The sequence below is a fragment of the Canis lupus genome, chromosome 36, assembly GCF_003254725.2.
Source record: "Canis lupus dingo isolate Sandy chromosome 36, ASM325472v2, whole genome shotgun sequence".
Taxonomy (NCBI): Eukaryota; Metazoa; Chordata; class Mammalia; order Carnivora; family Canidae; genus Canis; species Canis lupus.
This window is the reverse complement of record NC_064278.1, coordinates 8,221,291-8,246,409: the sequence shown is the minus strand read 5'-3', so window position 1 is coordinate 8,246,409 and position 25,119 is coordinate 8,221,291. Positions and strand designations below refer to the sequence as shown.

The 25,119-nt window shown below is 34.1% G+C and overlaps 1 protein-coding gene and 1 pseudogene across 2 annotated transcripts in view; both read left to right on the top strand.

Moving 5' to 3' along the window:
• Positions 1-25,119, top strand: part of KCNH7 (potassium voltage-gated channel subfamily H member 7) — a 478,835-nt gene that overhangs the window by 176,110 nt on the left and 277,606 nt on the right. The gene's annotated exons all lie outside the window — the stretch shown is intronic.
• Positions 14,309-14,966, top strand: LOC125754411 (60S ribosomal protein L12-like; annotated as a pseudogene).

Sequence of the window (25,119 nt, the reverse complement as noted above, 5' to 3'; positions counted from 1 at the left end):
TTACTCTATCATCTGTAATTCTTTATATTTTTTTCAGACTTTAAATCTCTGATTCTCTGGGCTATTTTTTAGTTCCCTTTTTATACCTATATTCTAATTTTTTTAAAAAATAAATTTGTACTTAGCTATTCTAACCTACTATTTCAATGTCACAATTTTAATTCCCCTAAAATTTTTAAAAAATGTATTAGCCATTTTTAAGGTTTCTGGATCTTCATATGTATTTTTGATGCTTTCTTTCCTTTTTATGTATCGAAACTTAGTTATTTTATAGTTTTGTCTGATAATTCCAATACTTAATATATGTGAAAATGTAAATCTTTTCATTTTCCCTACTACTTCATTCATGATACCTTATTCTTTGTGTGTCTTATGATTCCATTGCATGCTCATTGTCAATAGAACTTTATCTGTGAGAATATTATGAGGTTATGGCAGGAGATTTATATTCTTTTCCAAAGAGAAATAACTCCTCTTATGTCAAGCATTAGAGAAAACTATAAACCTTGGATCACTTTAATGCTATAGTTTGAGTTTTGAAGATGATTCATCACTTAATTTAGACTCAAAACCTATATCAGGCTTGAGGTTTTGAATTCTCAATGAAATTCTCCACCTTCCCCCCACCAAGTGTAGTAAGTTTAAGGCAGAAATCTTTTCTGTTGAATGGAACTGCCTCTATTTCTGTTGAGTATGTTTCATTGGGAGTACAATCCTTTGAGTCTTTGCATTCCATCTTGTCAGATCTTTAAAGTTTGGTAAGCCCTTTATCTCTCATTTCCCACACATTTAGAAAATGTTTAAACTTAATGTCACCATCAATAAGGATTGATAGATGCTCTCAAGGTGGCTGTCAAGTTTTGATAATAGCTACCTTCCTAGATTCTTCTTTCCCTTACGTTAGCCTTTCCGTATTTTTCTTACTTTCTTGACAGCTCAGCAAAAAATGAAACATACTTTTCAATAACTTAGTGAAGATTTTTAGTCGTTTTGAAGAGCAAACATTAATCAAAGGGTTTTTCTAATGTATGCTGTAAATGGAATTTAATTTTTATTTTATTTTAAAATACTAGTTTATAAATGAGCTGCAGTTATATAAATAAACTCAAGTCTAAGGATGCCACCTACTTGATTCATCCCATAAACACTTATTGAACATCTACAGTGTTCTAATCATTGTTTTAAGCATTAAAGGTATAATTTTAATAGGACAGATTCCATGCCTTCAAATAAATTATTGTCTTCTAATAAGAGGAAAAATATAATAAGCACAAAACACATAAAAAGAATAGCTTTGGCACCAATGACTGTGGTAGGTAAAATTAAGTAGGAAAATATAATAGAATTATATGGGATACGGGGCCTGATTTATCTGGAAATTGGACCAGTTGCTTAGAGGAAGTAAAATGTAGTTGAAGCCTGAATGATGAGAACTAGATACTCAAAGGTGAATGGCATTCCAATCAGAAGGAATAACAATTGCGAAGTCTGGAGATGCAAATTAGCTTGATGTAAGGAATATGATCTGGGATCCCTGGGTGGCGCAGCGGTTTGGCGCCTGCCTTTGGCCCAGGGCGCGATCCTGGAGACCCGGGATCGAATCCCACATCGGGCTTCCAGTGCATGGAGCCTGCTTCTCCCTCTGCCTATGTCTCTGCCTCTCTCTCTTTCTCTCTGTGACTATCATAAATAAATAAAAATTTTAAAAAAAAGGAATATGGTCTGTACAAAAGGTGAGGAGATGAATAGAGAGATGTAAGTTTAAAGATAAAGGTATGTGACAAATGATATAATATGTGGGCCCTGGTGAGGTATTAAAATATTTTAATAAGTGGAATACAGAACCATTGGAAAGCTTCCTGCATGGGAATGATTGATCTGATTAACACTACTGAAAGATCCTCCTGACTACTGTATAAGGAATGGACTGGACAGTGCAAGAACAATAGTAAACTAGTAAGAATGATTCTGTCATCCACATGAGGTTATAGAAAAGGTTTAGGGTTGGAAAAGAAGTGGTAATTAGGAGGACTGGCTTGAGATACATGTGGAAATGTAATAGATTGAATGTATGAGAAAGAAAGAATGAAAAAAGAGAAAGAGAAAGGAAAGAAAGAAGAAAGAAAGAGAGAGAGAGAGAAAGGCAGGCTAATTCTAAGGATAGTATTTACTGAAATAGGAAAAGTTTATAGGCAAGCATTTTCTTTGAAACACGGTAGTTATTTTGTTAACGTTTTAAGTTTGAAATGCCTATCAGATATCTAATTAGATATATTAAGAAGACAATTTTATATTTTGGAACTAAGACGGAGATAAAATTTGAGAGTCATCAAAGTTTTGTAGTGTTTTAAGCCATTGAATTGAATGAGATTTCTTACGAAAACATTGAGTACAAGGGAGGGAAGAAAACTAAAGAAAAAGAGCAGGAGTAATTAAGCAATTATTGGTCTGGTAAAGAAGATATAAGTAAAAAGAAATGAATAAAACCAGCTAAGAAGTATACTTTGCAGCTAATTGTACATAAAGTTAAAGTGAATCTTGTCAATTCAGTTATGTAATATCTCTAGCAACTTTCAACTGTAGTGGTACAACTATAGGTCTTTTGCAAGCAGGTGACTGAGTTAGGCAGAGTTAAGATTTCATTAGACAGTTCTGACAGTGGAAGAAAGAGGTTAGTTATGATTTTAAAAAGGAGTGATTATAGTATCGGATTATGGAAACTAGTCTAGATAAGGAAGCATTTGCCTAAAGTAATATGGTTACAGAATGGAAGATTTACTATGCTCAGAGAATTGTTGGATTGGATGTGCTAGAGAAGAATGGCTGGAAGGAGAGGAGAGGAGAGGAATTTTGGTTAGAGGGATGTCAAAATCTATATATTGAAGGAGTTGCAGACATTGGAGTGATAGCAAGATCTAAGGTATGGTTCTAATAAAACAATAGAGTATCTGAGTTACTGGAGGTGAATACCTAAATGAGAAGTGATGAACCTGAAAGGCAGAGGGCATGGCACTGACTAAAGACCAAAGTAGAGAAAAGAACATTGTTTTCAAGAACTAGAGGAACCAACAGGCCTGGTTTGGGGTAGATCTTAATGACACTAGAAATCTCCAAGAACGCTGGAGAAGAAATCAGGAACTTGTTGCTAACACCAACAGAAAATGATATAAAATGACTAGGAAGTTGGTAGATGATAGTAAAGAGAAGACATAATTGATGGTAAGGTTAAAATATGTGCTTTAAAAAAGTTGAGGTCTTCTAACAGGAGCAAAGAAGATGCTCACTGTAACTCCAGGTCCTAAGGTATGTGAAATGTGGTATGAAAGGGATGAAGGAAGAACTATAGTCTGTTTGAACATCACAGGGAAACAATAACCCAGGGAAGAGTGAGGTTTTACTAAGGGAAGGATGCAAAGGAAAATGTTAAAGAGCTTGAAGAAGGAAGAAAGCACCCTTTGGTTGCAGCGAGAATTCTTAAAGGCGTTGTAGAGTGGTTAAATAAATTAGTAGCGGGGAGAGGTGAAGGACAAGAATTACTAGGGATTGTACAGAACATTCAGAAGATTTGGAAGATGATTATCAGTAAGATGTGGAGAGAATCTAAGAAAGTTGGTCTTGTGATGCTGTTGGAGATGAACAGAAGTAGGAGGCATGACATCAGCACTGAAGTTGCAGCACACAACAGTGATTGAAAACCAATGCATGGCTTGCCTCCCTATTTGGCTCAAGTCTAGTGCCCTGGAGCAATGGAGGATCTTGGAGGTGGCTGGTCATCCTAAACTTATTGTAAACAATAATTTCTGTGGAAAAAAATGTTTGATGTGATAGTTCTTATTTTATGTGGTTTGTTAAATGGACTCTGAAATAAAGATAAAATTGCAAAATAAAAAAAAAGTTCTTTCCCTCACTTCTTTTTATATACCATTAGTGTTATATATATACCATATTTGAGAAATACTGACTTCTATATACCCTGTCATACTCATAAAGTTTTGGGAAAGCACACTCCATGAGGTCAAGGGAGAGTAAAGAGGCCAGTTAATATCAGAGAGAAAAGTATGTAAAGAAGTGAAGGGATCCCTGGGTGGCTCAGTGGTTTAGTGCCTACCTTTGGCCCAGGGTATAATCCTGGAGTCCTAGGATCGAGTCCCATATCAGGCTCCCTGGATGGAGCCTGCTTCTCCTTTTGCCTCTGTCTCTGCCTCTCTCTCTATGTCTCTCATCAATTAAAAAAAAATCTTAAAAAAAAGAGTGTCTCTCATGAATAAATAAACAAAATCTTTAAAAATATATAAACATATAAATAAATAAAAATAACTAATTCTGTTTCTCCCAAAATTTCTCTTTATTTAGAGCCAAACATAACTTTTTATCAAAAGACATGGATAATACATTTATAATTTGTTTTAAAATTTCGTGTCCTTATTTAAAATTTAAATGAATTTAAAAATTCTCAGTTGTAGTTGAACTCTAATTTGTATATAAGCCAAAATTTTTATTGTAATTTTGGATTTACCCAATTCACTTATACAAAAAAGTGGGATTTTGTTTGTTGGTTTTTACATTCAATAGTGATAAGATGAAAGAACACAATCATAATTTGAGATAACTTTGAAAATATTTTCCCAAGACTATTTCAATTCAATTATGTTCTTACATAATTAAGGAAAGAAAGAAAGAATTTAGGAATTTAGAATAGATATCAAAATTGTGAGCAAAATCCACAGACCTTTTCTCCTTTTTCTTATTGCATTTCTGGAAACAGAATATACTTCCAAAGGTAATTAGACGTGATAAAAAATAGAACATTTAGGGAACTTACAGCTGAATATTTTTCTGACTGTTAAGTATTCTTTTCTATATTTAACAATGAGTTCATATATTCTACTGCATACTAGCTACAAAACGATATTGTCCTATTATCACTGAACATCTTTTATAAAAAAATGCTATGCTCTGTGTATGGAATAACTACCCATATTCTATAGTTATATGAAATATTATATGGATATGGAATATACAATCCCCTATACAAATTCCCTTTACTACCTGTTAGTCTGTAGAATTTCAATGGTTTTTCTTCTCTGTGTCTCATTCTTCTCACCAAATGTCACAAGGCAGTGGGTTGCAGGGGGAAAAGCATGTAATTAGAATTAGACTTGGATTCACATCCCAATTCCACTACAAACTAAGTATAATTTTGGTCAAATTATTTAACCTCTTTCTCATTCAACCGCATCTTCTGTGAAATGGGGTTCATGAAGTTTAGAGACAAAAAACAGAAGACACCCAGGGCAGCATCTGCTGTATTGGCAGTTACTCAATAAATGGTAACTATTGCTGCTGCTTTGAGAATTGGAAGGAGATGGCTAACACAGGTGTTCTTTACCTGGAGTTTATCCATAGCTGACCTTATGATGTTCAAGAATTCCCTAAAATTGCAAGTAAAACAGATGATATGTGATATATACTCCTCTGGGGAAAGAGTCCATAGTGTTTGTAAATTTCTTAAAAGCTGTTTTAAATTTAAAACAGTTAAGAAGAAAAAAATGATTGAAGAAAAACTGATAGAAAAAGAAAAAAGGAATAACATGGAAAGAGAAAAAGATGAATAACAGGGGAGTAAGGACAGCAGCTGAGCAGGGACTCATAACTTGAAACAGGGAAACTAACATGAGGAATTTGCAGAGAAAGGAACATTGATATGGTTGTGGAATGAAAGTAGAGTTGTCAGAAGGGAGTTGATAAGGTCAGATAGAATTAATAAAGCCAGGTAGGAAACATGGAAGCTTTGTTAATGGGATCTGCGGTAAGGGCATCGATTCTTAGCAGATTCCTGGGAGCTATTATTTTCCAAATTGCTTCCGTTTTATCTTCCCTTGATGTTAAAATCCATTTACATAGTTCAGTTTACTGTATTATATATTTTACATTGATATTCCCACACAATTGTGCGACATTTAAGCCATCTCATCACTGTTACATTGTCGTATTGTCTGGTGTTACTTATTTTCAATAACTGATATGCTCAATAACTGGTTTGATGAAGCCCATTCAGAGCTCTTTCCTATGCAGGTTAAACGTTTCAATTTGCAAAAAAAAACAAAAAACAAAAAACAAAAAAAAAAAAAAAAAAAAAAACGTTTCAATTTGCATTTCAATTTCTGTTCTCTCTGACAGTTGATTATTTGATTCTCTGGAACATCTTCAGAGTAGGCAAAAAAAGTTAAATGATGGTTTTCTGGAAGAGCAATCTAGTCAGTTCTCTATTAAGGAGAATTTAGTGATAATCAAAATTATGTGTTACTGAGAGGAAAGTAAATTAGAAAAATTCTATTTGAATTTATTGTCACTAGTAAATCATCAAAAATTGTCATCAAAATAGGATAAGACTAGATATGGAAGAAAAAAACACAACACAGAAATGTCCATGAAACAATAGCAAGCAGCACTTCTGTAAGCATAATACTTTCTCCCAAAAATATAAAATGAAGTTATATGAGGAGTCCTGGCATCAGTATTAGACAATATACTTTCTGAAAATATATGTTCAACAAATATCCACTGCATGTCCTACTCTCTGCCAAGGACAGAGCTTATAGGAATCATATTTTAACTTCACAACAACTCATTTACTGATTTTACAGATGAGTAAATGACAGGTTTAAGGTTATGACATATCTAAGGCTATTCAATCACAATCACTATTTACCAAGTACCTGACATGTGCCTGTACTTCCATTTGCTATCTTAAATTCTCAAAAATAAATGTAACAGAGCCTTATTGTTATTATTTATATTGAGAAAAGAAATTTAAGGCCTAAATATCCTACAAGTTATTTAGTTAAATAAGAAGTTAAATAACCTACATAGATTGATGTTATACAAGAATTTGTTTCTCTTGACCTCCAATTCAAAACTCTTTCTGCTATGTTATACTAATTCATTTATTTGTTCTCAGAACAAATATTAATTGTGTACATAATATTTGCCAAGCATTTTGTTACATGCTATACCTACCATCATGGTGGGCAAAATAGTTGTGGTCCTTGATCTAATGGAATTTATAGAGTACTATGCAAAACAGATTTTGAACAACCAAGCAAACAAGGACTATAAAGAAAAGAGAACAGCTTATTGAGAGTAAATTAAGGAGATGATCAGAGAAGATCTCTGTAAGAGTCAACTAGAAGAGAGAAAGACTATTCCAGCCAGATGGCAGAGCATGTGTAAAAGCTCTGAAATAGGAAAGAGACTGGATTTATTAACTCCAAATAAACACAAAGATCAAAGACTTCTTTATTTTTTGCACATAGGATGAAATGTACTTATTAAATAAAGGGATTGCATAAATTGACTCGTATATCAAGTATCTACCATCAATTTAATTTACCTGAAAACAAATAGGCTTACTTGAAAAAAGTAATATGCAATATATGTATTAGGAATATAGAAATATGGATTATATATATTCCATAGTGAATGAGTGTGAGAGTGTACAGTGAATACATTTTAACTCGGTTATCAGGTTTTACATGAAAAATCAGAATTTCAGTACAACTAATTTCTTTAAAATTCTTTTAAAAATTTATTTAAATTCAATTTGCCAGGCACTTGGGTGGCTCATTGGTTGAGCGTCTGTCTTTGGCTCAGGTTGTGATCCTGGAGTCCTGGGATCGAGTCCTGCATCAGGTTCCCTGCATGGAGCCTGCTTCTCCCTCTGCCTATGTCTCTGCCTCTCTCTCTGTCTCACATGAATAAATAAAGACTTTTTAAAAAAAAATAAATAAATTCAATTTGCCAACATATAGTGTAACATCCAGTGCTCGTCTCATCATGTGCCCTCCTTATGCATGTCACCCAGTTACCCTATTTGTTCCACCTATCTCCCTTTCTGCAACACTGTTTGTTTCCTATAGTTAGGAATGTTTCATGGTTTATCTTCCTCTCTAATTTTTCCCTACTCTTTTTTCCCCTAATTTTTTTTCTAAGAAACATACAGCTATAATATAATTTTTAAAAATTTTTTACTTACCTAAAACCAAAACCACTTAGCATCAGGACCTATTATAACAGAATTTGCAGAGAACAAAGGAGATATGCTACACTAGCTTTTTGGAAACATCTTTTAGTAAGTACTAGATCGCTCTTGCTTTTTATTTCCTTTCTAAATCTGGAGTATCTCCTTCTTAGTAATACACAACCTTTATCCCATAAATTTATGAGATTTGCATTACCTGAAATAGCTTCTTATAGGATCATTTTTTATTACAATCTACAGATTGAGCCATCATGATATCAATAATCAATATTCATGGCCTACTCAGAATTCCATGATTTGGATGAGATGTTAAGATTCTCAAATAAATCAATCTTCATTATATACAATGACCTTTTATGTTCTTAAATGCAAATAATAATATCTGAAAAAAGTTAAAGATTCCCAAGTGTATTTTAATTTCCTCATTGAATTTTGTTAAAGATACCATACCCCAGTTTCTGTTTAACATCTAGTTCATCTTTTACAACCATTTTTTTTCTTTATTATCTTTCCTTCAACTTTGAGTTCTCTACATTTCCAAGTTCTTGTCTCAAACAGCAACTTTTAGTCATTCTGGTAACCTTCTACAAGTGTAAGGGATTATAATTTATTTTGCTTTTACTAAAAGGTAAAGATCCATAGGGTTCCCATTGATGAAGCACTTCTCTCTGTGACCTGGTGCCAGCAGGAAGTAGAGACTGGACTGTAACAGTGTATATTTGGGGTATCAGGATCATAGTATTGTCACATTCAGTCTTGCCTGTGGGAAATGTCTTTCTTTTGGAGTATGTTGAGAATAATTTTAGGTTGACATAGTTTCTTCAAAGTATTAATAAACCAAATTATTTTTTAAAAATTTTCTAAGATAGATCCCTTTGCCAAAGAAAAGTATTATATTATCATACAGAACTTTTTGTTAAGAATCTTCAGGAAGCCAGTCATAAAGGTGACAAGACTACTGGTGTTTAAAGAATTAAGTCCTTGTCTCACTGTTAAATAACTATAGGACATATAGGTTTTTATCTTCTCTTAGTCTTAATTTCTACATACACAATCTGGAAGATTGTGTTAAATTTAAATCCACACTGCAATATCTCACAGCATTTTTTGGCTTGCCATCGTATAAGAAATAATTTTTAAAGTGAAAGAATTTTAAGTAGATTTAGCAGATAGAAAATTAGGGAGAATGTTGAACTCAACAGCACTATCAATCAATTGAACATAATTGACATCTAAAGAATGTTATATCCAACAGTAGCGGAATACACATTCTTCTTAAGCTTGCATAAAACATCCTCAAAGATAGACCATATTCTCAACCGTAAAATACATCTTAAATGTTTTACAAGAATAAGAACTATACAGTTGTCTTCTCTTAGACCACCATGGAATTAAGCTAGAAATCAATAGCAGAAAGGTAGCTGAATAATCTCACGATACTTGGAGATTAAATAAATACCATGGGTCAAGGATGAACTCTCTAGAGAAATAAAAAATAGTTTGAATTAAATGAAAATTTAATTAAAAGTTTGTAGGATTCAGAAAGTGTTGAGAGGGAAATTTCTATTATTGAATGCATACATTAAAAAAGAAGAAAGATATAATCAATAATCTAAACTTCTATCTTAGGAAACTAGAGAAAGAAGAGAAGAAAAGACAAGGGAAACCAAATCCAAAGTAAGCAGAAGAAAAGAATAAAAATTAGAGCAGAGGAATGGGTGACTGAGTGATTGAGCATCTGCCTTCAGCTTAGGCGTGATCCTGAGGTCCTGGGATTGAGTCCTGCATCTGGCTCCCTGGAGGGAGCCTGCCTCTCCCTCTGCCTACGTTTCTGCCTCCCTCTCTGTGTCTCTCATGAATAAATAAATAAAACCTTTTAAAAAATAAAATAAAAATTAGAGCAGACGTCAGGGGAGTTAAAAAAAAAAAAGGAAATCCGTAGAGAAAATCAAAAAAACCTAAAGCTGGTTCTTCAAAAAGATCAATAAAACTAATAAGCCTTTAGTCAGGTTAACCAAGGGAAAAAAAAAAAAAAAAGAGAAGACACAAATTACCAATAACAGAAATGAAGAGATAATATCACTAAAGGTCCTATAGACATGAAAAGGATAATAAAGGAACGTTATAAGCAACAGTACACCCACAAATGTGATAATCTAGATGAAATGGACCTATTCCTTTGAAGACACAATCTACCAAAACTCACACAAGAAAAAATGGATAATAAGTCTATATTTATTTAAAAAATTGGACCAATAATTAATAAACTTCTAAGACAGAAAGCACTATGTGCAGGTGAAGAAATTCAATGAAGAAAATGTATCTATTCTTTACAGTCTCTCTCAAAAGAAGCAGAGGGAATACCTCTAACTCAATCTGTGAGGGCAGCATTACCCTAATACTAAACCAAAGACATCACAAGAAAACCAGAGACCAATATATTTCATGAGCATAAAATATGTTCAAGAAAATACTAGCATTCTGCTTTGGACAATATATAAAAAGAATTACACACCAATCAATTGGGATTTATTCCAAATATGCAAGGCTAGCTCAAAAACTGAAAACAGATTAATGGAATCCATCACATTAACAAGTTAAAGAAGAAAAATCACATGACCATATCAATAGTTATGGAGAAAGCCTTTGACAAAATCCAATATGTATTCATGATAGAATGTTCTTATTTAAGTAGGAATTAGAGGATAACTTCCTCAATTTGATAAAATATTTACAAAAAGAACTACAGATAACATCATTCTCAGTGGTGAAAAACTCAAAGCTATCTTACTAGGATCAGAACAGGCAAATATGTCCCCTCTCAATACTTCTTTTCAGTATCGTATGGGAAGTCCTAACTAATGAAGTAAGAGAAAAATGGGAAGCAAGGGGTACCTGGGTGGCTCAGTGGGTTAAGCAACTGCCTTCAGCTCAGGTCATGATCTCAGGATCACAGGATCAAGTTCCTCCTTAGGCTCCCTGCTTAGCAGGGAGTCTGCTTCTCCCCCTTCCTCTGTTCTCTCTTTCTCTCTTTCCCTGAAATAAATAAGTCTTTCAAGAAAAGAAAGATAGGGAAAGAAAGGTATACAGGTAGGGAAGGAAGAAATAAAACTGTTTTTGTTTGTAGATGACATTGTCTATGTAGAAAGTACAAGAGTTGACAAAAAACCTCTTATAACTAATAAGATATTACAGCATGATATACAGTAAGATATGAAACTGACATACATTAGTCAGTCATTTTGGGGGCAGCCCAGGTGGCTCAGTGGTTTAGCATGGCCTTCAGCCCAGGGTGTGATCTTGGAGACCGGGGATCGAGTCCCATGTCAGGCTCCCAGAATGGAGCCTGCTTGTGTCTCTGCCAATCTCTCTCTCTCTCTCTCTCTCTCTCTCTCTCTATCTCTCTGTCTCTCATGAATAAATAGATAAAATCTTTAAAAAAAAAAAAGTCAAAAAAAAAAAAAAAAAAAGTCAGTCATTTTTCTATGTACCAGCAAGAAACGACAGGGATTTGAACCTTCCAATGCCATTTATGTTGGCACCCTCAGGAACAAACTATTTGGGTATAAATTTAAAACCCTCACAAAACAAACTAAACAGAGAGTTCTTTCAATGTTATAGATAGATTTTCCAATTCAATCTATAGATTCAGCATGATCTCAAAAAATCTACAAAGTTATTTTGTAGATATTATTAAAAAGGCTCTAAAGTTTATGAGGAGAGGCAAAAGACCCAGAATAGCCAACATATTATTGACGAAGAACAAAGTCCGAGGACTGACACTACCCAATTTTAGGACTTGCTTATAGTAGATGAGAAAAGGTAGTCTTGATTAAAGAATGGACAAACGGATCAATAAGAGAGCCAAGAATTAGACCTATACAAATAGAATCAAGTGATCTTTGGCAAAGGAGTAGAGGCAATTCGATGGAGAAAATACTCTTTTCAACAAATGGAGCTAGAACAGCTGTACATCTACACACAGACACACACAAAATCTAGTCACAGAGCTTACCTTCTTTGTAAAAATTAACCAAAAGAGATCACAGACCAAAATGTAAAAAAAAAAAAAAAAAAATTGGGGAATTCTTATAAGATAACATTAGAGAACATCTAGATAACCTTGGGTTTGTTCATGACTTTTAAAATACAAAACCAAAAGCATGATGCATGAAGGAAATAATTGCTTAGTTGGACTTCACTAAAATCTGCTCTGTGAAAGATATTGTTAAGAGAATGATTAGAGAAGCTACAGATTAGAGAAAACATTTGCAGAACAGGAGCACCTGGATGGCTCAGTGGTTGAGTGCCTATCTTTGGTCCAGGTCATGATCCCGGGGTCCTGGGATCAAGTCCCACATCAGGATCTCCACAGGGAGTCTGCTTCTTCCTCTGCCTAAGTCTCTGCCTGTCTCTGTGTGTCTCTCATGAATAAATAAATAAAATCTTTTAAAAATTGCAGAAGAGGCCAGCCCTGGTGGTTCAGCGGTTTAGCGCCGCCTTCAGCCCAGGATGTGATCCTGGAGACCCGGGATCGAGTCCCACGTCGGGCTCCCTGCATGGAGCCTGCTTCTCCCTCTCTCTGTGTTTCTGCCTCTCTCTCTCTCTCTCTGTGTCTCTCATGGATGAATAAATAAAATCTTTAAAAAAATTGCAGAAGAAATATAGTAAAGGGCTATTATCCAAAATATGTAGGAATTCGTAAAACTCAACAATAAAACATAATCCCATAAAAAAGTGGGCAAAGATCTGAAAGGACGCCTCACCTAGAAAATATAGAGATGGCAAATGAAAGACTCTCCACATCATATGACATTAAATAATTGCAAATTTAAACAACAAAGAAGTGTAGATATATACCTATTAAGTTGGTGAAAATCCAAAATAGTGATAACAGTAAATGCTGATGAGGATATGGAGCAATAAGAACTTTTATTTATTGCTGGAGGGAATGCAAAATGGCACACTCACTTTAGAAGACAGTTTGGAATTTTCTTACAAAACTAAACATATTATTACCATATGATGCAACAATCACACTCCTTGGTATTTATCTACATGAGTTCAAATTTATGTCCACACAGAAACCAGCACATGGATGTTTATAACAACTTTATTTATATTTACCAAGACTTGGAAGCAGCCAAGATGTTCTTCAGTAGGTGAATGGATAAATAAACTCGAGTACATCTATGCAGTGGAATATTATTCAACGCTAAAAAGAAATGAGCTATCAAACCATGAAAAGGCATAGAAGAATCCTAAAAGCATATTACTAAGTGAGAAAAAAAAACTGGACTAAAAAGTTTATGTACTGCGTGATTCCACCTATGTGTCATTTTTGAAAAGACAATCCTATAGAAAAAGTAGAAAGATCATGGTTGCAAGAGGTTCAGGGGAAAGGAGGGATGAAAAGGCAGCACAGAGGGCTTTTAGGGCAATAAAACTTTTCTGTATATTGTGATAGTAGGTATATGTCATTATACATTTGTAACAACCCAGAAAATACAAAGCTAAGAATGAATCCACATGGAAACTATGGACTTTTGGATGGTAATAAGATACCAATCAATCAGTGTAAGTTTATAGATTGTAACAAATGTACTGGTCTGGTATGAGGGGTTAGTAATGGGAGAGGCTGTGTCTATGTGGGGGTAAGGGAAATATGTCAACTCTAGTTTTTACTCAATTTCATTGTGAACCTAAAGCTGCTCCAAAAAGTGTATATTTTAAAGAAATGGAAGTTGTATACAAGCATCCCTTTGTGTATTAGCAATCTGCTAGAGCTGCTCAACATCTTTTGAGAGGACACATGTCCTCCGAATTGCCAGTCTTCCCAGCTTATTTCTCATTTTTCTTACCTGTAGTCACTTGAATTTGTAACCCTTGAGCTTGATGATTAATCATCTCTAACATTTAGTGTTTCTTTTTAAGCTGGATCTAGCAGAATAAATCACTGAGCTTTTCCTGTGTATTTTTCTACCCTCTCTCGATGCTCCATAATGAACATCCACATGCTTTGCCATTGATGCAATCTGTTCATTTATTGTTTTTTTGCCATGTCACCAAACATGGCAACAAAGATGCTGTGTCCTACTAACAGGCCTGGCTATAGTCTCAGAGCAATGAAAAGGAAAAGAGATGATTTGTAGCCCTTATGCTCATCTTTCCTTCCTCATCATTATCACTAAAGTAGAGTAATACCTTTTCACCCTTCTACAATGCCCTGTATGCTTTTAGTTTGTGATTTATTTTCTCATAAAAATCATGGATATGAAGGTAAGGGGAAGCTTTTGGCTTTTGGTTCGGCGGAGGCAAAGGTGCAACTGTCTTTGGTTGTCTGGAATCTGGGTTCGTCGGACACCAGCTGCCTCCACATTGCCACCTAAGTTCAACCCCAATGAGATCAACGTCATGTACCTGAGGTGCACTGGTAGCGAAGCCAGTGCCACATCTGTCCTGGCCCCAAAGGTCGGACTGCTGGGTCTGTCTCCACAAAAGTTTGGTGACGACATTGCCAAAGGTGACCAGTAGTTGGAAGGGTCTAAGGATCATAGTGAAACTGATCATTCAGAACAGACAGGCCCAGATTGAGTGGTACCTTCTGCATCTTTCCTGATTATTGAAACCCTCAAGGACCCACCAAGAGACAGAAAGAAGCAGAAAACATTAAGTGCAGTGGAAATACCACTTTTGATGAGACTGTCAACATTGCCCAACAGATGTGGCCCCGATCTTTAGCCAGAGAACTCTTCGGAATCATTAAAGAGATCTTGGGGACTGCCCAGTCTGTGGATTACAATGTTGATGGCCACCACCCTCATGACATCATAGATGACATCAATGGTGGTGCAGTGGAATGCCCAGCTAGTTAACTACAAAGGAAAATATTTCAGTAAAGGATCATTTGACAACCAAGAAAAAAAAAAAAGAAAAAAAAAAAAGAAAAAAAAAAAAAAGAAAAAAAAAAAGGAAAAGGAAAAGGAAAAAAAAAGAAGGCAAGGGGAAGTCAAGCAGGAAGTGCAGCAAAAGAACTGAATGCAAAAGACACCTCTAAATGCTCATTCCTTGTAAGCTGGATATTTCAAATATGTACATATAGACTATGTTATAGTCTGTATATTCTATGTAGACTATTTTGTGGTCTAGTCAGTATAGACTTTGTATAGAACTTATATAAAAAGATTGACACTAAGGTTGCATAGAAACTTGAGTCAATGAATTTAATGTTTGTTTCTGTTTCCCCAGAGAAATTTGCCAAGAGCGAAACAGACATCATTTTAGATTTCCTAGAGTGTTTACAAAACTAAAATCCAAGAAAGAGTATTTAAAATACAATTAAAATCTCTTATTTTAAGAAATACATATTATATATATAATGTATATATAATATATATATTAGAATAGAATCTTTTTTGAAAGGCTCGCCCCATGAAGTTATCTTAAGTGGTTATAGATTTGTGCAGTTGTTTCTTTTCTTTGTGTTATATTGTTATTTATGTCAAATACTTGATCAGAAACTATCTATGAGTTAGTCACCATGTGAAGAATTTACATATAATATCTCAATAATAACCACAATGACCCAGTGAACTGCACATTATTATCCTCATTTTACAGATGCAGCTTTAGATTGATTATCCAAGGATTCCTAACAAATAGCAGAGTTGGGCTTATAACCTACCATATTGGGCCTTTAGGACTTCAAACCTTGGTGCATTAAAAATATTAAAATTGCCCCAATAACTTCTGTTGACTTCAACAGATCATCTGCGTAACTATATACGCAGCACACACATAATTTTACTAGGGCCAACACCTTACCTTCTAAACCCAGAGCTTTGAGCATTGCAGATGCCTGAAATCTACTAAAACAAGGTTAAAATCTGTGATGTTGGAGTCAGGTTTGCCCTGTAAGCCTCAGTTTCTTTCAAGTGAAATGCAATTATAACTCTGGGTTTTTATGAGGATTAAATGAATTAAAGCTCTTGGCACACAGGAATCACTCAGTGGTATCTGCAGCTATGTTAATCCCAAAGATGTAGTGAAAGGTGCTATCCAAATCCCTTGACATTTTTCTTCAAAAGGTCTACATATGTTTTGAGACTTAAAACAATGTGTTTGCTATAGAGAGAAAAACAACTTTTAGTAAATATTTCCTGTTATGAAAGTACTGAAATTGGGACTAGTATTTATAAAGCAGCTGCAGTACAAAGCATTTTATTTGAAATATCTCTTTTAAGCATCATACACTCCTGCTAACTGGTATTACTATTATTATCTTCATTTGGAGAATAAGTTAAAGTCTCAGAAATGTAGGTGCTTTCTCCAAGCTAGTGTGATAGATTGTAAGTCTCAGCTCTTTCAGCCACATCATAAGATTAAAGTGCACTGCTTTTGAGTTTTCCTAATTAAAACTAAGACAACTGTGATGTGCTTAGGAGACAAAACATTTTCTTTTGCTTAAGATTTTGTATAAAAAATAACACACTAAGCTATTTCTGTCCCACATTTTGTAGGTATTCATATTTCAAAATTGGTCTTGAGCATACAGAAAAAAAATACCATAGTTTACTTTTTAATAAATAAAAAATCATCAACATGTATTTGAATAATGTTATCCCTTCAAACAACGGTTTCTAACTTAGCAGTCCTTCAGCATAAAAGCAATGCATTTTTTCAAGATAATAAGGAATCATTTATTTTTTTTTAATATGCTTTTTTTTTTTAAAGATTTTGTTTATTCATGAGAGACACCGTGAGAAAGAGGCAGAGACATAGGCAGAGGAAGGAGAAGCAGGATCCATACAAGGAGCCTGATGCGGGACTTGACCCCAGGATGCTGGGATCATGCCCTGACCCAAAGGCAGGTGCTTAACCACTGAGTCACACAGGCGTCCCAATATGCTGTCTCTTGAATGCTATTCATGGTGCAGTTCTTTTTGGAATGTGTGTGTTGGGGAGGGAAGATGATATAGGCTTTGTTATATTTACCTATCTGATAAGTGAGTCTTATTTGGGTCTTCACAGGCTTCTCTGTTTGTTCACTCATTCATTGAGTATTGATGGAGGACCTCCTCCATGCCAGGTCTTATGCTAAGAGAGTGAGTACAAAAGCATACATGACCCCTATTTTGGTGCACCCAAGAGCCTAGTAGGAAATACAGGCATCACATAAGTAAACATACTAAAAGATAAAAATTGTCATTCAGTAGAGCAGAGATCCATAGTGCTGTGAGAGTACATTTGAGAATTGAACCCTGTCAGGAAGTTTGGAGAAGGCTTTGCTGAAGAAGGGACATTTGCAACTAGATATGAGGAAAGAATAGGAGTTGACCAAGTGAAAAGGAAAGAAACATTTCCTTCATGGTAGTAACATATACCCAGGCTTCTTGTTAGCTTCTTTCATACAGAATAGATATTATATATTGAAACAGCCTTCAGGGCACATGGTTGGCTTAGTCAGTGGAGCATGTGACTCTTGATCTTAGGGTTGTGAGTTTGAGCCCTGCAGTGGGTGTAGAGTTTACTTAAAAAACAAAATCTTGAAACATAGCCCTCAAGAACGTAACAGGACACCTGAGTTCTGAATTGTGAAAAGGACCTACTAAAGAATTAAAAATCAAGTGCATAAGTCATAAAAAGTCCTCATTTCATACATATCTTTATACACAAAAAAAGGATTTTTTAAAACAGCCTATCATAGAAACATTTATGAAGTATTTCCATTGATACGTGAGCTAACTATGCTATATGCTTTATGGATATGGTGAAATGTGCAGAAGCTTTAGCCTTGTGAAACTCATTAAAAACCTCACAAATTATCATAATGGGCCAGAAATTGTGCTAGGACTTTAGAGACTCAAAGAAATATAAGATAATGCCCCCATGCTCTAGGGGCCCCAAATCAAACCAAAGATCCATGAGAGCAATGAGCGAAATAACATCTAGTTATGCTGAAGGTCAAACTCTTTAGCTTATTAAAGTGCTATAAGAACATAAAATTGGGGGATCCCTGGGTGGCGCAGCGGTTTAGCGCCTGCCTTTGGCCCAGGGCGCGATCCTGGAGACCCGGGATCGAATCCCACATCGGGCTCCCGGTGCATGGAGCCTGCTTCTCCCTCTGCCTGTGTCTCTGCCAATCTCTCTCTCTCTCTCTCTGTGACTATCATAAATAAATTAAAAAAAAAAATTAAAAAAAAAAAGAACATAAAATTGGGAGGGAGCAGTTACCTTTTTTTTTTTCTTTTACTCCCTACTGCACTATTTGACTTTACCTAACAGCCCAATATATTAGGAATATATTAATTACTTTATATGAGTAAACATGAAATCAAATAATCCTGTCATTACATAGAATATATTATTATTGCTGTATAATTTTATTGGTGAATGCAAATACAGCTTAATGTTTAACTATGCTCTGTTGCTGACGCAACAAAAGGAGAGTAGAATCCATTTTAATTTGAATATTCTGAGTTCAAACATCTGAAAATTCTACCTTTTAATTATTATTATTTTATTTTTATTTTATTTATTTACTTTTTTTTTGGTACTAGATTCAATGACAACTCATCATCAAAGAAGACTTTCAATTCAATGCAGAACTGGAAAATTAAGGGCCAGGATTTGTTCTCCGGTTCTACCATTGTCTTATTGAGTTCACATAAGGAATTTCCTAGTTTACCAGTGCCCAAAACAAGAAAATGCATGCTGTACTACTATGCACAGGGAATGTAACTTTTCAGGAGAGAATTAATATTTAAATGACTTCAAAATAATAAGTAGATATTTTAAAAATCCATTGAATGCAAAATAGTCCTAGATGATTGCTATTACAAACCTCAAAGTAAAAACCATTTTCATGTTTTTCTGGCATACTTTTGTTCTCTGAAAATTTACTATATGTGTAGACTTGCACTTTTCTGGAAACAAAAAGCTTTGTGGCATAATTATTCAGATACAATCTCTAAGAAATCTTCAACATACAAAAAAGGGCTTCGGGTGCTTTATTTCAAAATCCATTCATGCATAACAAAGATGTTCTTCCTCTGAGAAGGTTTTGTCTTGAATAGGTTAGAAGAAGAAAACAGTTGGTGAATTTACTTAATAATTGATAATGGAAATAGAGTCTTAATGAAATTTCCATCTTCCTGAAACATGAACTCTGCATTTATAACTTTTTATTATTACCTAATACTGTTGTGCAGTTACCTGACAGCCTAACTACAACTCCTATTAACAATATAAAGTATCTGTGTTGGAAAATTTTTCAAGCACTGATCTCTCTTCATTAATCTCAAATAAAACCATATAGGCAGTGTTGAAGAGAAAATTGTCATGACAGAAATATGTTCTTACTCAAATATTTTAATTTAAATGAAATTTATTTTTCAGCTTCAAAGACTGGACACCAATAATGGTAATATTATTTCATTGAAACAGATTTTTTTTTGTATATTCATTGAAATTTAAGACCACCACCTTGAAAGTGGTTAAATTTACCTTTTATTTAATAAAATTCAGAAAATAATCATCCTTAGAATCATAACATTTGGAAAGAATCCTCAGATATTAGGGCACTCCCACTCTAACACTTTTTATTTTACAAATCTGAAGACACTCAAGTGCAGAAATATATGAACTTCAATTGCCTCATGCTCTGGAACCATCAAATCAGAGGCTAAAAAAATGAGCAGTGTTCTTAGCAGCCCATCATTCCAATGAAGTAGCAACTGAACATGACAGAAAAATCATTATCTAGCTTCTAATGGAATTCTACAAGGAAGGAAGCCCGAAACTATTCCTAAACTGTTTATCTAATTTATGAACAATGGTACTTGTAATGCTTATTTATTGGTCCCTGTTCTGCCTTCTGGAATCACAGTAATTCTTTATGCTCTTCCATAACTGTCTATCAACCTTGATTGCATCTCTCCTGGCTTTTGAGAAATCTTTTAACCTAGTCTTGATACTTTACTCATTCCTCATATGAACTTTCCTTCAAACTTCTATCTTCTGTTTGCTCTTCCTCAGAGGATATTATTTTGTCAATTTCCCTTCTAAAATGTGATATCAAGAATAGAAGACTACAAAATCCGATTACGACCTCATTGACACTCTAGAATTTATAGGCCACTAAAGATTTGTATTATCAGAATTATATTATAAAAAAAAAAAGAATTATATTATATTATATAATTAACATAAAATTATATTACTTTATTTTAGTCTTGTCTTATTTGTAACTTTAAAAAACCTGATCTTAGATACTCTAACGTATGATTGTTAATGATAATATCCACATTATAAGCACATTTATTATTTATTTCCTGGGCATTTGAGATAATGATCTAGAAAGGATAAATTTAGGAAAAGTAACCAATTAACTACTTTAAGGATTGTAGTACTTTCATATAATTGAAATTATTCTATAGCAATATATAAAGTAGCAATTATACAATTTTCTCAGTCCAGGAAAAACAGAGCCTTTATAAGGGCCCAGATTATTGGCGCTTCCTTCCTAATAAGTAGGTCAGACATTAGCTGGAGGCATCGCAAAGGCTGTTAAGCATTCATTAACTTTATGTGAAAACACTGCTGCTGTAAGGAAACCATACATTTCTAAAGAAGCGACCAGTATTTATTAGCAGATTATTTAGAAATGACTACTCTCTCCTCATCAGGGATTTTTTTAATGCTAATAAGTAAAATTAATGGAATGCTTACTTTAGCCAGGTACAGCGCTAAGTCCTCTACACCTGTTCTTTCTTCTATTTCTTACATTCTTTTAATATATATGTATGATTATTAAGCCATTTTACCCATGAAGAAAAAATAAGGTTTATTGAAAATAATTTGCCAAAAATCATAATTCTTGTTAGCTGACAAAGACAGGACTTGAACTAGATATATCTGACGCCCAAACTCTTAACTACTTTGCCATTATCCATCCATTATTTGGTTACTTAATTATTAAAATGAAGTTGACCCAAATGTTGCCAAGGCTCAAAGATAGCTGTTAATAAAAAGTGCTGAGTCTTAATCAACAATTCAAGGACTCTGACCTTCTGACCTCAGGACCAACTTGTGTCTCTCTAGGTACTGTTATGGCAAAGCTGACATACCACAGTCCTAAACTACATATCACATTTAGCTCTATTTGGACTTCATATTTTGAAACTCATTAAACCAACATATAGTTTGATCTCTATGTCTTTTTCTTCTCCCTCATAACAAAACATCCATTTTCAATGTCCCTAATGGCAGAGGATAGTTGAAATGTATCTCTGTAAGTAATTAATTACCAAAAAAAAGGGCCTCATACTATATATATATATATATATATATATATATATGAAGTTTTGTTACTCAACTTAAAAGTTAATGAAATTTTTATACTTTACTTCATAATACATAATTGTTTTATTTCTATGTGTTTTTTTAGCCAGAATTTTTTTTTTAAATTAAAGCTTTGGAAAGAAGCACCATATAACTTTTTAAGCCTTGCTACCTTCACGTATCTGTAGGATTTCCATACATCAATTTTAGTAAAAGGGTGGTAAGACATTCGTACAAAATTCAATTCGGAACACCTGGGTGGCTCAGTAGTTGAGCGTCTGCTTTTGGCTCAGGGCCTGATCCTGGAGTCCGGGATCGAGTCCCTGCATCAGGCTCCTTGCAGGGAGCCTGCTTCTCCCTCTGCCTATGTCTCTGCCTCTCTCTCTCTCTCTCTCTCTGTGTCTCTCATGAATAAATAAAGAAAAGCTTTAAAAAAATTCATCAATTCATTTTTTATACTTAAACTTATTAAAAAAATCTTACTGAATATTTACTTTATGCAAAAATGATGCAGACAGGATGTAGAAATAAATAATACATACTATCTGCCCATGAAAAACCTCAAAATCATAGCGGGGGAAAAAGCCTAGCAAATAATTCTAGTACTTATTCATCCTCTAGTAATAAAAGTTGCTGCAGTAAGTCTTAATAGTTATTAATAAAATATTAACACATTATCTTTTTTCTAGTTTTGTATTTGAAACTCATATGGGCCATTTCCAAGCAGTGAATGGATATTGATGCCACAAATACAAATGCCATTTCTCAGTTGCTTTCTTATTTAGATTCTCTAGGCTTTTGCTCTTGAGTGTATCTCCTATGAGCACCTTTATATGGGAGAGTAGATGTGTGACATGAGGCCAAAGAAAACTTTTCTGTAACTACAAGATTTCATATATTTATTTGATGTGTTCAACATCTCTTAGTTGTAACATTATTTTCCATATTAAGGCCTTCTGTGATGATTGCAACTTGTTGTATTGACTTCCAGTTCTTCTATTTGATCAATATTAAGGAATTTCCCTGTTCTTCTCATATTCTACTAGCTTACTTATTTTGTGGTCTGCTTGTTCATTTTTCCCACCCTCTTATGGGATTTTAGGGTCATTCTCTATTTGGATTCCTTTAATATTGTTATTGTTAAATATTGTTACACTCTGTATGTGGTTTCTCAAAGTTCTTTTAAATGGTTCAGCTGTTTTTACACCTTTAGAGCTTTTAAGATTTATATATTCTTAAAAGCACACAAAGTCATTAAAAAACACTCATAAATACTAATATTTCTTACAATGTTGCACTATTACATTAAAAATATGTAAAACATATTAATAATGTTCTGAATTCTAGGCCTAGTTTTAACAATACTATATAAATGCCAGATATGCAAGAGTTTATAAACACTCACTTCCTCCTGTCACCTACCAATAACATCTATGAATTAATAGTTATGATATTCAAATGGTTCCTCTCGGTTTATTTTCATTGACAAGAATGACATACGAAAATCATATTTGTCTAAAACCTGCAGAAACACAAGCATTTTATGTGTAAAGAAAAGCAAAGCAATGTTTTTTGGCTGCTTAAAAATCTATTGAAGATACTTAAAAGAAGACATTTTCTCCCCTACCTGAAAGACTTTAGATGGTTTTCATGAGAAAGGTAGCATTTAATCTGGAATTAAAGCATAGATGAGCACATTTTTCTTATAATGGGTCAGAAAGTAGATATTTAAGGTTTTGCAGTCCAACGGGCAACATTGAAAATACTATATGGGCACTTATATGACCACTTAAAATGCAACTATTTAAAAATGTAATATCCAAGTTGTGGCCTGGACAGAAAATGAGTGAAGGGCCAGATTTGGCTACAGGCCAGTTTGTTGACCTGATATACAGTATGATAGATTTTAAGACATGAATTATGGGGAAAGAATGTTCTGGACTGAGAAAACCATAAGCAAAAGCACTAGAATTCTATATTTTTTTAATGTGAACAGACATAAAAGAAACTAGTGAGAGATACAGCTGGAAATATATGGGAGACTAGATTGTGGGGGTGCTTAGCACAATGGGTTAAAGTTTAGTTAGTGGCAAACACTGTGTATCTATAGTTAGTAACTTATTAGTTGCATTTATTGAACACGATATGGGCCAATAGTTCGCAGTCTGGAGTTTGACTCCAGATCCTATATTGTGACCTCGGTAATTTACAGTTCCTTATGAACATTATTTATTCATTACTTGTTTGGTTAATGCCCATGGCAGGCTAACTAAGGATATGATAATACATATAACTTAGTTCTTGTCCATTAGGAGCTCATAGTCTTATGTACTATAAACTGTGAGAAAGAATATTAATATGAAGAGTTTATAAGTTGTGGCAACACAAATTTAGTAATGACCCCTCATAGGTTTAAAAAGAAAATAATCAAACATATTATGGAAGCCTTGTATATTATAAGAGCCACTATGCTTTACTATATGTGTTACATGTACTATCCCTCCAGGACACATTCAAATAGACACACACACACAGGTCAGAGTGCAGGAGACTGGAACAAAGAGAATGGTAGTTCTCTTAACAGGTTGTGCCAGGAGCTACTTAACTACTTCACATGACCCCATGTGCCCTCAGGTGGACACAAAAACTGAGGTTTTCTGCCTTTTTTACTTGGGACCAACAACCTCTTGCTTGACTCTGGGAAGCCACATTTGAAGGCCCTCTGTATTTATTGATGCATGTTTTGCTCTACACATTGCCTTGACAAAACTAGTCTTTGTCCATTTTGATCACACTAACTGTATATCTTTTTCTTAAACCCCTGGAGTAAAAAAAAAAAAAAAAAAAAAAACCTGAAGTATTCATGGTGTTTAGAAACCACTCATTTATGTCTTTCTAGGATGAGATGGACAAATAACTGCCATTGGCTTATCAACCTAAGAAAAAGAGATAATTTATGGAAGTTGAGAGATGTGTCATACACAGAGTTTAAATAGTCTCAAGTAGCATCAATATGGAAGATTTCCCAGGAAAGTATACTTTCTGGATGTTACCAGAAGCTCTGAGTGATCTCCTGTGGGAGCGAGAACAGAGAGCTTGAAGTAACAGAATACTGTTGCACATTCTTCCAATCCCCAAAGCATAATGAAAACTTACAAATTGACTTAGCGTCTTTAACAAGACTCCAGGATAGTAGGTGAGGAATTTGCATGGCTATCGCCTCAGAAAATCTAGATGCATTTTTTTCTAATATTCTACATACCTAAAAAGAGCAATGTCCTTTTTTAATAGTCATAGAGATGGTAATATACAGTATATGCTCATTAAAATTACAAATGAGCTTAGCCACAGAGTTGCTTCCCAGTTGAATGGTAGCATTTTAAAAAGTAATAAAAAATTACAGATTATAAAAATGCTTCAGTAAATACCTCAATCGAATAGAAACAATGCACAAGAATACCATAAGGATTCTTAAAACAGAAAACAAAAAAATGAATCTTCTCAAACATAGAATATAGTTTTGCTAAAACGGAGTAGAATAGTTTTACTAATTGTGAAGTGCTACAAATTAAATATGAATCAAACTGGTAATGATTTTTAAAAATTAAATATATATGTGTGTATATAGAGAGAGAAAGAAAGAAAGAGGGAAAGACCCAAGTTATATTTATAAGATTGTTATTTTCTAGGATCAAGAAACCTCCATCAAATAGTCTCTACATTTAGCTGTGTTTGAT